We start from the raw sequence: 14097 nt of genomic DNA, 5'->3' as shown, positions 1-14097 counted from the left end.
CTAATCTACATGAACTTATTCACCTAGCCACTCGCATTGACATGCGTTTTTCCGAAAGGCGTCAGGAACTCCGCCAAGATATGGACTCTGTTCGCACGAGGCGTTTCTCCTCCTCGGCTCCTCTCTCCTCTGGTCCCCTGCAATCTGTTCCTGTGCCTTCCGCCGTGGAGGCTATGCAGGTCGACCGGTCTCGCCTGACACCTCAAGAGAGGACACGACGCCGTATGGAGAACCTCTGCCTGTACTGTGCTAGTACCGAACACTTCCTGAGGGATTGTCCTATCCGTCCTCCCCGCCTGGAAAGACGTACGCAGACTCCGCACAAAGGTGAGACAGTCCTTGATGTCTACTCTGCTTCTCCACGTCTTACAGTGCCTGTGCGGATGTCTGCCTCTGCCTTCTCCTTCCCTGCTGTGGCCTTCTTGGACTCTGGATCTGCAGGAAATTTTATTTTGGCCTCTCTCGTCAACAGGTTCAACATCCCGGTGACCAGTCTCGCCAGACCCCTCTACATCAATTGTGTAAATAATGAAAGATTGGACTGTACCATACGTTTCCGCACGGAGCCCCTTCTTATGAGCATCGGATCTCATCATGAGAGGATTGAACTTTTGGTCCTCCCCAATTGCACCTCGGAAATTCTCCTTGGACTTCCCTGGCTTCAACTTCATTCCCCAACCCTGGATTGGTCCACTGGGGAGATCAAGAGTTGGGGGTCCTCTTGTTCCAAGAACTGTCTAAAACCGGTTCCCAGTAACCCTTGCCGTAACTCTGTGGTTCCTCCAGTAACCGGTCTCCCTAAGGCCTATATGGACTTCGCGGATGTTTTCTGCAAAAAACAAGCTGAGACTCTACCTCCTCACAGGCCTTATGATTGCCCTATCGACCTCCTCCCGGGTACTACTCCACCCCGGGGCAGAATTTATCCTCTCTCTGCCCCAGAGACTCTTGCCATGTCCGAATACGTCCAGGAGAATCTAAAAAAGGGCTTTATCCGTAAATCCTCCTCTCCTGCCGGAGCCGGATTTTTCTTTGTGTCCAAAAAAGATGGCACCCTACGTCCTTGCATTGACTACCGCGGTCTTAATAAAATCACGGTTAAGAACCGCTACCCTTTACCCCTCATCTCTGAACTCTTTGATCGCCTCCAAGGTGCCCACATCTTTACTAAATTGGACTTAAGAGGCGCCTATAACCTCATCCGCATCAGAGAGGGGGACGAGTGGAAAACGGCATTTAACACCAGAGATGGACACTTTGAGTATCTGGTCATGCCCTTTGGCCTGTGCAACGCCCCTGCCGTCTTCCAAGACTTTGTCAATGAAATTTTTCGTGATCTGTTATACTCCTGTGTTGTTGTATATCTGGACGATATCCTAATTTTTTCTGCCAATCTAGAAGAACACCGCCAGCATGTCCGTATGGTTCTTCAGAGACTTCGTGACAACCAACTCTATGCCAAAATTGAGAAATGTCTGTTTGAATGCCAATCTCTTCCTTTTCTAGGATATTTGGTCTCTGGCCAGGGACTACAGATGGATCCAGACAAACTCTCTGCCGTCTTAGATTGGCCACGCCCCTCCGGACTCCGTGCTATCCAACGCTTTTTGGGGTTCGCCAATTATTACAGGCAATTTATTCCACATTTTTCTACCATTGTGGCTCCTATCGTGGCTTTAACCAAAAAAAATGCTGATCCCAAGTCCTGGCCTCCTCAAGCAGAAGACGCCTTTAAACGACTCAAGTCTGCCTTTTCTTCGGCTCCCGTCCTCTCCAGACCTGACCCTTCCAAACCCTTCCTATTGGAGGTTGATGCCTCCTCAGTGGGAGCTGGAGCTGTTCTTCTACAAAAAAATTCTTCCGGGCATGCTGTCACTTGTGGTTTTTTCTCTAGGACCTTCTCTCCAGCGGAGAGGAACTACTCCATCGGGGATCGAGAGCTTCTAGCCATTAAATTAGCACTTGAGGAATGGAGGCATCTGCTGGAGGGATCAAGTTCTCCTGTTATTATCTACACCGACCACAAGAACCTCTCCTACCTCCAGTCTGCCCAACGGCTGAATCCTCGCCAGGCCCGGTGGTCTCTGTTCTTTGCCCGATTTAATTTTGAGATTCACTTTCGTCCTGCCGATAAGAACATTAGGGCCGATGCTCTCTCTCGTTCCTCGGATGCCTCAGAAGTTGAACTCTCTCCGCAACACATCATTCCACCTGAATGCCTGATCTCCACTTCTCCTGCCTCCATCAGGCAGACTCCTCCAGGAAAGACCTTTGTTTCTCCTCGCCAACGCCTCGGAATCCTCAAATGGGGTCACTCCTCCCATCTCGCAGGTCATGCGGGTATCAAGAAATCTGTGCAACTCATCTCCCGCTTCTATTGGTGGCCGACTCTGGAGACGGATGTTGTGGACTTTGTGCGAGCCTGCACTATCTGTGCCCGGGATAAGACTCCTCGCCAGAAGCCCGCTGGTTTTCTTCATCCTCTGCCTGTCCCCGAACAGCCTTGGTCTCTGATTGGTATGGATTTCATTACTGATTTACCCCCTTCCCGTGGCAACACTGTTATTTGGGTGGTCGTTGATCGATTCTCCAAAATGGCACATTTCATCCCTCTTCCTGGTCTTCCTTCTGCGCCTCAGTTGGCTAAACAATTTTTTGTACACATTTTTCGTCTTCACGGGTTGCCTACGCAGATTGTCTCGGATAGAGGCGTCCAATTCGTGTCTAAATTCTGGAGGGCTCTCTGTAAACAACTCAAGATTAAATTAAATTTTTCTTCTGCATATCATCCCCAGTCCAATGGACAAGTAGAAAGAATTAACCAGATCTTGGGTGATTATTTGCGACATTTTGTTTCCTCCCGCCAGGATGACTGGGCAGATCTCCTCCCATGGGCCGAATTCTCGTATAACTTCAGGGTCTCTGAGTCTTCCTCCAAATCCCCATTTTTCGTGGTGTACGGCCGTCACCCTCTTCCCCCCCTCCCTACTCCCTTGCCCTCTGGTCTGCCCGCTGTGGATGAAATTTCTCGTGACCTTTCCATCATATGGAGAGAGACCCAAAATTCTCTCTTACAGGCTTCATCACGCATGAAGAAGTTCGCGGATAAGAAAAGAAGAGCTCCTCCCGTTTTTTCCCCTGGAGACAAGGTATGGCTCTCCGCTAAATATGTCCGCTTCCGTGTCCCTAGCTACAAGTTGGGACCACGCTACCTTGGTCCTTTCAAAATTTTGTGTCAAATTAATCCTGTCTCTTATAAACTTCTTCTTCCTCCTTCTCTTCGTATCCCTAATGCCTTTCACGTCTCTCTTCTCAAACCACTCATCCTCAACCGTTTTTCTCCCAAATCTGTTCCTCCCACTCCTGTTTCCGGCTCCTCGGACATCTTCTCGGTCAAAGAAATTTTAGCTGCCAAAAAGGTCAGAGGAAAAAATTTTTTTTTAGTGGACTGGGAGGGTTGTGGTCCTGAAGAGAGATCCTGGGAACCTGAGGACAACATCCTGGACAAAAGTCTGCTCCTCAGGTTCTCAGGCTCTAAGAAGAGGGGGAGACCCAAGGGGGGGGGTACTGTTACGCCGAGCGCTCCGGGTCCCCGCTCCTCCCCGGAGCGCTCGCTTCACTCTCCCCGCTGCAGCGCTCCGGTCACGTCCTCTGACCCGGGGCGCTGCGATTCCGCTGCCAGCCGGGATGCGATTCGCGATGCGGGTAGCGCCCGCTCGCGATGCGCACCCCGGCTCCCCTACCTGACTCGCTCTCCATCTGTTCTGTCCCGGCGCGCGCGGCCCCGCTCCCTAGGGCGCCGGGTCTCTGCGATTTAAAGGGCCACTGCGCCGCTGATTGGCGCAGTGGTTCCAATTAGTGTGTTCACCTGTGCACTTCCCTATATCACCTCACTTCCCCTGCACTCCCTTGCCGGATCTTGTTGCCTTAGTGCCAGTGAAAGCGTTCCTTGTGTGTTCCTTGCCTGTGTTTCCAGACCTTCTGCCGTTGCCCCTGACTACGATCCTTGCTGCCTGCCCCGACCTTCTGCTACGTCCGACCTTGCTTCTGCCTACTCCCTTGTACCGCGCCTATCTTCAGCAGCCAGAGAGGTGAGCCGTTGCTAGTGGATACGACCTGGTCACTACCGCCGCAGCAAGACCATCCCGCTTTGCGGCGGGCTCTGGTGAAAACCAGTAGTGGCTTAGAACCGGTCCACTAGCACGGTCCACGCCAATCCCTCTCTGGCACAGAGGATCCACTACCTGCCAGCCGGCATCGTGACAATTATCCATTTGTAGAAGCCATCCTCTCTTTAACTTCAGCTTTTTCACAGGCAAGTTAGCATGCAAAATTTGCTGAAATTTTATTGAATCCATTTTTCCTTCTACCCGTGAGATGTTCCCTGTGCCACTGGCTGCAATACAACCCCAAAGCATGATTGATCCACCCACATGCTTAACAGGTGGACAGAGGTTCTTTTCATTAAATTCTGTTCCCCTTCTTCTCCAAACGTACAGTACAGAACTTTTGGCCAAAAAGTTAAATTTTAACCTCATCAGTCCACAGAACTTGTTTCCAAAATGCATCAGGCTTGTTCATTTGCAAAGTTCAAGTGCTGATTTTTGTGGTGAGGACGTAGAAGAGGTTTTCTTCTGATGACTCTTCCATGAAGACCATATTTGTACAAGTATCTCTTTATAGTGGAATAGTGTACCACAACTCCAGTGTCTGCCAGATCTTTCTGGAGGGATTGTGCAGTCAAACGTGGGTTTTGAATTGTTTTTCTCACAATCCCGTGAGCTGTTCTGTCTGATATTTTTCTTGGTCTTCCAGATCATGCTTTAACTTCCACTGTTCCTGATGATTTCTTAATTACATTCCGAACAGAGGATATTGACATCTGAAAACATTTTGCTATCTTCTTATAGCCTTCCCCAGCTTTGTGAGCATCAACTATTTTCAGTTTCAGATTTCTAGACAACTGCTTAGAAGAACCCATGGTGCTGATTGTTGGGACAAGGTCAGATGAGTCTGGGCATTGACATCCCCTGGTCTTCCCAGATGATGATTGAGAACAATCCATGACACCGGAAAGTCTCATCTTTGCAAAGGGGGCAGTGCATGCTATAAATTCTGCAGGGTGCCCAAACTTTTACAGATGCGAATTTCATGAAAAATTTGATTTGCATCGAATGCAAATATAGCAGCGATTCTATCGCGCAAATCGCTTTATTAAACTCCATTTAGTGCAGTCCAGGCTCCAGGGCATCTAAAATGGCGGATACACATGTGAGAACATGGGGCAATGAACTCTGGGAAGGCGGGAACCAGGGTAGGTGGGATGCAGGATCAGCAGCCAATCACCCCTGTGATGTCACAGCCCTATATAATCAACAGCCATAATCCGGCTAGTCACTTCATCCTTTCATTGCAGAGATAGAGAGATAGAACAGCGCTGTGTGTTACACAGACAAGCTTTTCCCAGCTGCATTTCACCTAATTTTTCACAGAAAATAATTTTTACTGCAGCCATTAACCTCCCAGTCACTTTCTACAGCATTGTATTACAGAGAGGGGCAGAGAGCTGTGTGTTGCCTCATACATTTGAACAAGCTGGCTCAGTTTGAGAAACCGCAGAGGATGGAGGAATAAATTTTCAGCGCAACTCTGTGTCTTTGCTCCACAACAAATGGTCTTCTGGTTATACTAGTCTGTTTAATACCCAGCAGTCCATTCCTAATAGTCTTTGAGAGAGGAAAATGTTGGGTTTTGTACACAGCAACTGTGTGCTGCAGCACTGTTGTGTACTGCTGGTGTTGTGCAAAAATACGTTTTTTAAGCTTTCTTTTGCACATTTTTCTGCCCTCATTTAAATAGGCTACTGTTTTGTACCTGTTAATCTGTCAAGGGCCTAGATACTGTGAAAGGCCAGGCAAGAGTAATCACCAGCTGGTGTTTTACTCTAATCCTTTTTTTAAGCGTACTGTAGCGCTGCCGGATAGCCGTTTACGGTGCCCCTTGTGCTCCGGTGATGGTCTCCTACCTGTACTTGGGGCTCCGGAGCATCCTCTTCGGGATCCCCTCCATCGCCGGCGCTCTCCATCGTTGTCATCACGTCCCTGCGCACGCCGTCCCGTCATGCAATAGGAGCGGCGTGCATAGTGACGTGATTGTGGCAACGTGAGAGCGACGATCCCGGGCAGCAAAGATGTTCCAGAGCAGCAGGGACATCACTGGGACGCGGCAACAGCGATGGAGCGCAACATCCAGGGCAGCGGTGATGAGAGGTGACGGTCCGGTGCGGCGGGGACAGGTGAGTACAACTTCCTATTATTTACATTGAACGGATCCCTCAACATACAATAGTTTCAAAAAGCGATGATTCTTTGAAACGGATTACCATTGTATGTTAAGGGACCACTTAACTAGTCTGTAGACGGTATAATACACATCCAGAAGTCCATTCCTAATAGTCTGTACACAGCGAATGTGTGCTGTAGCACTGTTGTATACTGCTGGTGTTGTGCAAAAATAAGTTTTTTATGGGTACTGTAGCGCATTTTTCTGCCCTCAAAAGTGCATACCACATATGTACATCTCAGTAGCGTACTTTTCTGCATTTTTCTGCCCTCATTTAAATAGGGTACTATTTTGTACCTGTTAATCTGTCAATGGCCTAGATACTGTGAAAGGCCAGGCAAAAGTAATCACCGGTTGGTGTTTTACTCCAATACGTTTTTTCAGTGTACTGTAGTGCATTTTTCTGCCCTCATAAGTGCCAACCACATACCTATCTAACCATCTAAGTAGTGTACTATTTTGTACCTGTTAATCTGTCAAGGGCCTAGATACTGTGAAAGGCCAGAGAAAAGTAATCACCGTATGTGTTTTATTAAAATACATTTTTTTAAGCGTACTGTAGCACATTTTCCTGCCCTCATAAGTGCATACCACATACATACATCTAAGTAGCGTACTATTTTGTAGCTGTTAATCTGTCAAGGGCCTAGATACTGTGAAAGGACAGCCAAAGTACACACCTGCTGCTGTTCTAGACAGATACAGTTTTAAGCGTAGTGAAGCGTATTGTACTCCCCTCATATATGCACTTAGTATGTCAGGCAGAGAAGTGACAAGATGTGCACAGAGGAATGGCAGAGGCCTAAATTCATCAGGCAGAGGTCACAGCAGACTAGGGGCAAGTGGCAGAAAGAGTCACAGTGAGAGGCCTGAGCTCCCGGTATCAGCTTGCAGTCGTATCTCGACCAGCAATCCATCTGCCATCATCGATTGGTAAACACGGTCATCCATTTCCTCCCAAGAGACATCTGACACCCCCAGTCAACAGTCGGTGGGATCCTCAGACACTCAGTTGGCATGGCCCAGGAGCAGTTCCTGTCCTCCCATTGCCTATGTCCTCTGCTGTACCCTCCCCTAAAGAAGCATCTTATGCTGTGGGTTCACCTCCATTATTCAGTGAAGACGATCTTATAGAGGACAGTCAGCAGAAGAGATCCGCCGCTTCCTCGGCTGGGCGGGAAAGTAGTGATGTGGAGAGTGACGGGGGAGGCGGTGTTGCCAGCGTTCAGGGTCCTGAAGCAGACACTGTTGAGGACCCTGAGGAGGACATCAGTGATGTGCAGACACTTGTTGATGATGATGAAGCCGATTGCACTTTTGAGCCGGGTGCAGAAGAAGCTTCATCATCATCAGGAGTAGACGGTTGCAGGTTGCCCATGAGGCAGAAGCTGAGCCAGCAAGGTGGTAGTATGGTTGGCAGTCAGAATGGTGGCAGAATTGGAAATTCTAGAGCCAAACGTGCCCAAGGAAGACCACCTGCTTCACGGCAGCCTACCTTTCCTGTAGGTAGTGGAACAGGGGTTCCTGGAGATGGCGGCAGTAGCAGTCAATTAGTGCGGACTGTTGGTGGTAAAATCAGCTACTCGGCAGCATTTCAGTTTTTCATCAAGCATCCTGAGGAAGTTAATACAGCCACATGCAAGATATGTCTGCAGAAGGTGAAGAATGGCCAGGGTCCCAATGTTGGCACCACCGCCCTGCGTCAACATATGATGCACCACCATAAAGCGACCTGGGAGAACCGTGGCTCCAATGTAGTGGTCCAGCCTACTGCATCACCCAGTGGCATGCCGCTCCCTCTTTCAGCTAGCCAAGGCTCCACCACCTCAGCTGAAGGGAGCTGTGTGTCATACCCTCCTTCTGTCGCTCCGGCTCCTCCTACTTTTTTCATTCCACCAACAATCCATCGGCGAGCCCATGTCCAAGAGACAACAGTACGCTCAAACACATCCAACGGCGCAGAAGCTTAATGTGCTCCTGTCTAAGTTGCTGGTGCTGCAGTCCCTCCCTTTTCAAGTGGGGGACTCTTTGTGGAAGAGAAAGTGGGCCAGTCCTTGAGTCTGTCGGTGCGTACCAAAGTGCAAGGCAGCGCCGACGTCTGGATCTGTAACTTTGGTCAGGGACAATACATGTCCTTTACGGCTCACTGGGTGAATGTGGTTCCTGCACAGCCACAATACCAACTTGGACAGGTCACGCCACTTCCTCCTCCATGCTCTCATGCCTTTGGTCCTGTGACAGTGTGAACTCCGCCTCCTCATCCTCCACCGTGTCCTCAGCCTCCACTGCCCATACAAGTGTCAGTGGCCCGTCAGCATACCATGTGTGCAGGGCACGGTGATGTCACGCTGTTCTTCTCATGGTTTGCCTTGGCGAACTGAGTCACACAGGGGAGGAACTGCTAAAAGTCTTTCGGAAAGAAATCGGAGCATGGTTTACTCCACGAAAACATGGAACCATGGTGACTGACTAGGGAAGAACATCTTGTCTGCACTGTGACAGGTAAGGCTGAGCCATGCGCCCTGCATGGCACGTGTTCAATCTGGTTGTGAAGCGGTTCCTGAAATGTTTCCCCCCATTTGCAAGACAACCTAACAAAGCAAAGGAAACTTTGCATGCACTTCAGTCACTCGTACACCGCAAAGCACATCCTCCTTCAGAACAGTATCACCCAACATAGTCTGATTTGTGACATTTCCCAACGTAGGAATTCCACCCTCCATATGTTGTACTGACTGCATGAACAGAGAAAAACCCTTTGAGAAAGCCACATTCTTAGTAAATCGTCAGGATTACGGGATGAACAACGTCATTCCACTGCTTCCTTTCTTACGACACGTTTTGGAAACAGTGGCTGGTCAGGGCACTGGAAACGTGGCACCTATATCTCACGGCCACATGAGCCCTTTGGGGGGTGAACTGGAGGAGGAGGGGGAGGGGCACAGTGGAGCACAGTTTAGGTTTCGACAACTGGGCTGTTTTTCTACTATTCTTACAGGAGAGGAGGAGCAGGAGCAGCCAGTGGAGCTAGAGGGTTATGAGGAAGGCGAGACAGGGGACCCAGATATACCGTGGCAGTATGCAGTGGAGATGGAGGAAGGGAGTCCCTCAGTCACGCATGCTCACTTGCTCAATTGTCACCATTCGGCTGCGGGATGTCTTCTGGATCTTGACCTTATTGGATTCTCACTACCGCTACAAAATATGGGCCTATTTTACACCCAAAGAGAGGGAGGACAAGGTGACCTACTACAGAGGCATCCTATGTAGTCAGTTGGCTGATGCCTATCGGTGCCATCGTCCATCCTCTCGCAGGTCTGAATCGGGGGGCACCCTGGGCTCACCTTTCACTGCCATGGCTGCTGGGGAGTGGTGAAGTGGCAGGAGCAGTACCAGCTACATCAGCAGCAGAGTGAGTCTACAGTCACTGATGAGTACCTTTCTTTACCCGCATAGTGAAGCAACTCATCAGCAGCAGGTGTTCCTGGAGCAGGACGGGAACCAGCAGGTGGTGGCATACCTTGACATGCCCATGCCAACAAACCTTGAAGATCCACTGGACTTCTGGGCAGCCAAACTTGATTTGTGGCGGCAACCCTGCCCGGCCAGTAGTGTGCCATCAGAGCGGGTGTTTAGTTCGGCTGGAGCCATAGCCACCCCAAGGAGAACTCGTCTGTCCACGAAAAATGTGGAGAGACTGACCTTTACGAAGAGGAATCAGGTATGGGTCAGCCAGGATTTCCACTCACCAATGCCAGATACATCAGAGTAGATTTACCCTGGTGCCACACCAACACTTCACAAATATGGATAGTGCCAAACAGATTTAAGGCACTGCTCCCCAGTTACAAACATTCCTCCACCTCAGACCTTTCTTCCCCAACCTTCGTCACCGGGTACTGGTATTTCCATCAACCACACCACTTTATCCCTGGGTCACTTTCAGGACTCCTGATGCTGCTGCTGCCAACTCCAGGCTGTGCCATTCAGCCACAATATGGTCTCCCCATGCTTCAGCCAACTCCAGGCTGTGCCATTCATCCACTATATGGTATCCTCATGCTTCAGCCGACTCCAGGCAGTGCCACTCAGACACTATATGGTCTCCTCATGCTGCCACAAAGTCCAGGCTGTTCCATTCAGCCACTATATGGTCTCCTCATGCTTCAGCCACCTCAAGGCTGTGCCATTCAGACACTATATGGTCTCCTCATGCTTCAGCCACCTCCAGGCTGTGCCATTCAGACACTATATGGTCTCCTCATGCTGTCACAAACTCCAGGCTGGGCCATTCAGACACAATATGGTCTCTCCTCATGCTTCAGCCACCTCCAGGCTGTGCCATTCAGACTCGATATGGTCTCCTCATGCTTCAGCCACCTCCAGGCTGTGCCATTCAGACACTATATGGTCTTCTAATGCTGCCACAAATTCCAGGCTGTGTCAGTCAGACACTATATGGTCTCCTCATGCTGTCACAAACTCCAGGCTGTGCCATTCAGCCACTATATGGTCTCTACTCATGCTTCAGCCACCTCCAGGCTGTGCCATTCAGCCACTAAATGGACTTTTCATGCTTCAGCAACCTTCAGTCTGTGCCATTCAGACACTATATGGTCTCCATATGCTGCCACAAACTCCAGGCTGTGCCGATCAGCCACTATATGGTCTCCTCATGCTTCAGCCACCTCCAGGCTGTGCCATTAAGACACTATATGGTATCCTCATTGTCACGCCGAGCACTCCGGGTCCCGCTGCTTCCCCGGAGCGCTCGCGGCGTGCTTCTTTATGCAGCACTCCGGTCGGCACCGCTGACCGCGAGCGCTGCTTCCATGTTCCCGGAGGGGGCGCGATCCGAGGTGCGGGACGTGCCCGCTCTCGGATCGCGCCCTGTGTCTCTCACCCACCACGTCCTCCTTCACTGCCCTCCCGGCGCGCGCGGCCCCGCTCTCTAGGGCGCGCGCCAGCTCTATGAAATTTAAAGGGCCAGTGCACCACTAATTGTTGCCTGGCCCAATCAGTTTAAAACATATAAAAAAAAACTTCCCTTTCCTGTCCTTGCCGGATCTTGTTGCCCTAGTGCCCTGTTGCCCTAGTTCCCTGAGAAAGCGTTTTGTGTATCCCAAGCCTGTGTATCCAGACCCTTGCCGTTGCCCCTGACTACGAACCATTGCTGCCTGCCCAGACCTTCTGATACGTCCGACCTTGCTCTTGCCTTGTCCTTGTGTACCGCACCTGTCTCAGCTGTCAGTGAGGTTGAGTCGCTATCGGGTGGAACGACCTGGGGGTTACCTGCCGCTGCAAGTCCATCACGCTTTGCGGCGGGCTCTGGTGAAGACCAGTAACCCCTTAGATTCCGTTCCCCTGGTACAGCCCACGCCATCACCTCACTGGCACAGAGGTTCCACCTCCAATGTCCTCTCTGCATACCAGTCTGCATTCTGACACTCATGCTTCAGCCAACTCCAGACTGTGCCATTCAGACACTATATGAAATCTTCATGCTTCAGCCACCTCCAGGCTGTGCCATTCAGCCATTATATGGTCTACTTATGCTTCAGCCATCTCCAGGCTGTGCTATTCAGACACTTTATGGTCTCCTCATGCTGCCACAAACTCCACGCTGTGCCATTCAGCCACTATACGGTCTCTCTTCTTCCTTCAGCCACCTCCAGACTGTTCCAGTCAGACACTTTATGGTCTCCTCATGCTGCCACAAACTCGAGGCTGTGCCATTAAGCCACTTTATGGTCTCTCCTCATGCTTCAGCCACCTCCAGGCTGTGCCATTCAGCCACTATATGGTCTTCTCATGCTTCAGCCACTTCCAGGCTGTGCCAATCAGACACTATAATGTCTTCTCATGCTGCCACAAACTCCAGGTGGTCATTCAGCCACTATATGGTATCCTCATGCTTCAGCCCACTCCAGGCTAAGCCATTCAGACACTATATGGTCTCCACATGCTTCAGCCACCTCCAGGCTGTGCCATTCAGCCACTATATGGTCTCTCCTCATGCTTCAGCCACCTCCAGGCTGTGCCATTCGGTCACCATATGGTCTCCTCATGCTGCCACAAACTCCAGGTGGTCATTCAGCCACTATATGGTCTCCTCATACTGATGCCACCTCTAGGCTCTGTCATTGTGCCACCATGTGACATGTGGCTCCTTGTTACATTTGATCCTTTGTATCCACACGTCGAGGCCCTGGACACTAAAACTTCAGAGTGTTAGCTAAAATTTCAATTTCAAAATCTTAAAATTCAATTTCAACATCTTAAATTTCAGTTTCAACATCTTAAATTTCAATTTTAAAATCTTACATTTCAATTTAAAAAAATCGATGTAATATTTTCAAAACTGAGGCCCTATGGTTGTTGACATCATATAGCAGCTCTGGAGTTACCACAAGAATCCAATATAACATGTTGGAGCGATCACAATGAACCATTACTGATTAAATTAAACATTTGCAGTTCCAAAAAAGAGTAAGACAGTGGGGGGGGGGGGACCCCCGCAGGGGCAGTGAGAGCCACGGGCTGGAACAGGTTGTAGCTCACCTTGTGGTGAACTGCCAGCTCGATGCTCACCAGAATGAGCACTAAACAAATGTAAATAAATTCCAATTAAATTAAACAAAAATTATATGAAAAAATCTATTTACTCTCTTCAATTTATTGAATTTTAACAGTAGAACAAGTAATAAGTATCAATCGGACAATAAGTACATGCAACATGTACAAAGTTCACAGTGATGATAGGGATATCAGTCCCTATCGTATAACCAATGATAGATTCAAGTGTGGGTCCGGCAACCCATGGTCCTTGGGGGGGTACAGTCATGTCCTTTGGGGGGGGCCGAGGTTATGTCGATGGTGTCAGTGTAGGGGAGGGCCAGTACTAGGAGAGACTTGGAGTTTAGGTTGCGAGGTACCGTTAGGCATAGTCCACTGAGGATGCAAAAGTCATCCACGGCGACCTTGTCATTGTAAATTTATGGATTTGTTCTGGGGATTCCGCTAGCAGTTCCTCCATTCTATGCAGTCGAGATAATTCCTGGAGCCAGGATGAGATAATGGAATCGGTGCGTGTCTTCCATAATCACGGTATCATCGTCCTGGCTGCCAAGAGCATAAAAGTGATCAGTCGCACAGAGGGTCTAGGTATCCCTGCAGGCAGTATAGAGAGCAGCAGGGGTTCGGGTCCGCACTGGAGAACCGAGGTGATGCGGGTAATAAGGGTAAGGACTCTGGACCAGAAGGTCGATAGGGCAGGGCTACTCTCTTCAATTTTGACACCATACGGTCTCCCTGCTGCCACGTTCAGACGCTCTGCGCCAGTAATTCTAATAGCAATGCCTGTAATCTGCATGTCATACTGAATAACAGAATTATTTCACTAACACAGCACACTCCCTATACGTGGTAGAACAAAGCAAAGGGTTCTACACCCCTATTGAGGCTCTCTGAAGGGCAGCAATAGCTGTTTTTAATACAGATTTGTCACCAATAAATTCAACCCGAAACTCCTTTTTGGGGGAAAGTTCGGCGAATCTCTACTCACCAGCATCTCTACTCACCAGAATGGGTAATCAAAAAATTAAAAGAAATTCAAATAAAATAAAATAAAAATCAGGCTCTCTGTAGGCCAGAAATAGCCATTTTAAATAGTGATTCACTGTGAATAAATTCGTACCGAACCAAATTCTGCGAATTGGCCGAATCAAATTTTTCAAACATCCGCTCATCTCTGCA

The sequence above is a fragment of the Hyla sarda genome, chromosome 4 (genome assembly GCF_029499605.1).
Source record: "Hyla sarda isolate aHylSar1 chromosome 4, aHylSar1.hap1, whole genome shotgun sequence".
Taxonomy (NCBI): Eukaryota; Metazoa; Chordata; class Amphibia; order Anura; family Hylidae; genus Hyla; species Hyla sarda.
This window is presented reverse-complemented; position numbering follows the sequence as displayed.